Source organism: Chiloscyllium punctatum, chromosome 34 (assembly GCF_047496795.1).
Source record: "Chiloscyllium punctatum isolate Juve2018m chromosome 34, sChiPun1.3, whole genome shotgun sequence".
Lineage (NCBI taxonomy): Eukaryota > Metazoa > Chordata > Chondrichthyes > Orectolobiformes > Hemiscylliidae > Chiloscyllium > Chiloscyllium punctatum.
The window spans coordinates 61,030,786-61,034,288 of NC_092772.1; the positions used below are offsets into that span (position 1 = coordinate 61,030,786).

General features: G+C 66.1%; 1 protein-coding gene across 1 annotated transcript in view; it reads right to left on the reverse strand.

The window, feature by feature from the left end:
- The window catches only part of LOC140458974 (rho guanine nucleotide exchange factor 1-like), a 33,576-nt gene extending 30,536 nt beyond the window's left edge, over nt 1–3,040 (reverse strand). Inside the window, exons 1-2 of the mRNA XM_072553712.1 lie at nt 2,957–3,040; nt 2,730–2,855 (exon numbers count right to left, since the gene is read on the reverse strand). The gene's annotated coding sequence lies outside the window, so the exon portion shown is untranslated. The remainder of the gene's footprint in view (nt 1–2,729; nt 2,856–2,956) is intronic.
- Between the last annotated feature and the right edge of the window lie 463 nt (nt 3,041–3,503).

The window sequence follows — 3,503 nt, forward strand, 5'->3', positions numbered from 1 at the left end:
AGTGTGGAGGGGGAGAGGTGTGGGAGGGGGAGAGTGTGGAGGGGGAGAGAGTGTGGAGGGGGAGAGTGTGGAGGGGGAGAGTGTGGAGGGGGAGAGTGGTGGAGGGGGAGAATGGGGAGGGGGAGAATGGGGAGGGGGAGAATGGGGAGGGGAGAATGGGGAGGGGGAGAATGGGGAGGGGGAGAGTGGGGAGGGGGAGAGTGAGGAGGGGGAGAGTGTTGGAGGGGGAGAATGGGGAGGGGGAGAATGGGGAGGGGGGAGAATGGGGAGGGTGAGAATGGGGGAGGGGGAGAATGGGGAGGGGGAGAATGGGGAGGGGGAGAATGGGGAGGGGAGAATGGGAGGGGGAGAGTGGGGAGGGGGAGAGTGAGGAGGGGGAGAGTGAGGAGGGGGAGAGTGAGGAGGGGGAGAGTGAGGAGGGGGAGAGTGAGGAGGGGGAGAGTGAGGAGGGGGAGAGTGAGGAGGGGGAGAGTGTGGAGGGGGAGAGTGTGGAGGGGGAGAGTGTGGAGGGGGAGAGTGTGGAGGGGGAGAGTGAGAGAGGGGAGAGTAGAGGAGGGGGAGTGTGAGGAGGGGGAGAGTGAGGAGGGGGAGAGTGAGGAGGGGGAGAGTGAGGAGGGGGAGAGTGAGGAGGGGGAGAGTGTGGAGGGTGAGTGTGGAAGGGGGAGAGTGTGGAAGGGGAGAGTGTGGAGGGGGAGAGTGTGGAGGGGGAGAGTGTGGAGGGGGGACAGTGTGGAGGGGGAGAGTGTGGAGGGGGAGAGTGTGGAGGGGAGAGTGTGGAAGGGGAGAGTGTGGGAGGGGGGAGAGTGTGGAGGGGGAGAGTGTGGAGGGGGAGAGTGTGGAGGGGAGAGTGGGAGGGTGAGAGTGTGGTGGGGGAGAGTGGAGGGGGAGAGTGTGGAGGGGGAGAGTGTGGAGGGGGAGAGTGTGGAGGGGGAGAGTGTGGAGGGGGAGAGTGTGGAGGGGGAGAGTGTGGAGGGGGAGAGTGTGGAGGGGGAGAGTGTGGAGGGGGAGAGAGTGGAGGGGGAGAGAGTGGAGGGGGAGAGAGTGGAGGGGGAGAGAGTGGAGGGGGAGAGAGTGGAGGGGGAGAGAGGGAGGGGGAGAGAGTGGAGGGGGAGAGAGTGGAGGGGGAGAGAGTGAGGAGGGGGAGAGTGAGGGGGGGGGAGAGTGAGGGGGGGGGAGAGTGAGGGGGGGGAGAGTGAGGGGGGGGGAGAGTGAGGGGGGGGAGAGTGAGGAGGGGGAGAGTGTGGAGGGGGAGAGTGTGGAGGGGGAGAGTGTGGAGGGGGAGAGTGTGGAGGGGGGAGAGTGTGGAGGGGGAGAGTGTGGAGGGGGAGAGTGTGGCGGGGGAGAGTGTGGAGGGGGAGAGTGTGGAGGGGAGAGTGTGGAGGGGGAGAGTGTGGAGGGGGAGAGTGTGGAGGGGGAGAGTGTGGAGGGGGGAGAGTGTGGAGGGGGAGAGTGTGGAGGGGGAGAGTGGGAGGGGGAGAGTGTGGTGGGGGAGAGTGAGGAGGGGGAGAGTGAGGAGGGGGAGAGTGAGGAGGGGGAGAGTGAGGAGGGGGAGAGTGAGGGAGGGGGAGAGTGTGGAGGGGGAGAGTGTGGAGGGGGAGAGTGAGGAGGGGGAGAGTGAGGAGGGGGAGAGTGTGGAGGGGAGAGTGAGGAGGGGGAGAGTGAGGAGGGGGAGAGTGAGGAGGGGGAGAGTGAGGAGGGGAGAGTGAGGAGGGGGTGAATGGGGAGAGTGAGGAGGGGGAGAGTGTGGAAGGGGGAGAGTGTGGAGGGGGAGAGTGAGGAGGGGGAGAGTGAGGAGGGGGAGAGTGAGGAGGGGAGAGTGAGGAGGGGGAGAGTGAGGAGGGGGAGAGTGAGGAGGGGGAGAGTGAGGAGGGGGGAGAGTGAGGAGGGGGAGAGTGTGGAGGGGGAGAGTGTGGAGGGGGAGAGTGTGAGGGGGAGAGTGTGGAGGGGGAGAGTGTGGAGGGGGAGAGTGTGGAGAGAGTGGAGGGGAGAGTGTGGAGGGTGAGGGGGAGAGTGTGGAGGGGGTGAGTGTGGAGGGGGAGAGTGTGGAAGGGGAGAGTGTGGAAGGGGAGAGTGTGGAAGGGGGAGAGTGTGGAGGGGGAGAGTGTGGAGGGGGAGAGTGTGGAGGGGGAGAGTGTGGAGGGGAGAGAGTGTGGAGGGGGAGAGTGTGGAGGGGGAGAGTGTGGAGGGGGAGAGTGTGGAGGGGGGAGAGGTGTGGAGGGGGAGAGTGTGGAGGGGGAGAGTGTGGAGGGGGAGAGTGTGGAGGGGGAGAGTGTGGAGGGGAGAGTGTGGAGGGGGAGAGTGTGGAGGGGGAGAGTGTGGAGGGGTGGGAGGTGGAGAGTGTGGAGGGGAGAGTGTGGAGGGGGTGAGTGTGGAGGGGGAGAGTGTGGAGGGGGAGAGTGTGGAGGGGGAGAGTGTGGAGGGGGGAGAGTGTGGAGGGGGAGAGTGTGGAGGGGGAGAGTGTGGAGGGGGGAGAGTGAGGGGAGAGTGTGCAGGGGAGAGTGTGCAGGGGAGAGTTGTCAGGGGGAGAGTGTGCAGGGGGAGAGTGTGCAGGGGGAGAGTGTGCAGGGGGAGAGTGTGCAGGGGGAGAGTGTGGCAGGGGGAGAGTGTGCAGGGGAGAGTGAGGAGGGAGTTGGAGTGACCTGGGCCTGGTGATGAGGGGAGAGAGAGAGACAGTGCCGCTGGGGGTGGGAGTCCATGAGAGCTCCCTGTCCCTCCCTGCCCCCTCGTACCTGGATGAACTGAGAGAAGCGAGCGTCCTTCCTGTGCCTGGTCTTAATCTGCTCGAGGGCATACGACTGTCGGCTACAGAACCGTGAGGCCAGCTTCATAAACCAGTCTCCCTCGGTGCCATTGAACTGGAACGGGGGGGGGGGGGGGGATGGAGAGAGCACAGGGTTAGTGGCATCGTCCATCAGGCCGGGCTCACAGCGTTGGCAAAGTCTCACCGCTGACCTACCCGAGCGAGTAAGGTGCTGCCGATATCCGTCACAACGTAGCCTCCTTCTTCCCGAAGCTTCTTTATCATCTCGTAGAAACACACTGAAAGGGGGGAGACAGGCCTGGGTGAGGATCGGAGAGCGGTCAGTGCCCCCCACCCCCCCACTCTCTCTCCCGCGGGAGACTGTCACTGGGGTAAGGGGGGAGACCAGGCCTGGGTGAGGGATCGGAGAGCGGTCAGTGCCCCCCCACCCCCCCACTCTCTCCCGCGGGGAGACTGTCACTGGGGTAAGGGGGGAGACAGGCCTGGGTGAGGGATCGGAGATTGGTCAGTGCCCCCTCCCTCCCGCGGGGAGACTGTCACCGGGGTAGGGGGGGAGACAGGCCTGGGTGAGGATCGGAGAGCGGTCAGTGCCCCCCACCCCCCCACTCTCTCCCGCGGGGAGACTGTCACTGGGGTAGGGGGGAGACAGGCCTGGGTGAGGATCGTGAGAGCGGTCAGTGCCCCCCACCCCCCCACTCTCTCCCGCGGGGAGACTGTCACCGGGGTAGGGGGGAGACAGGCC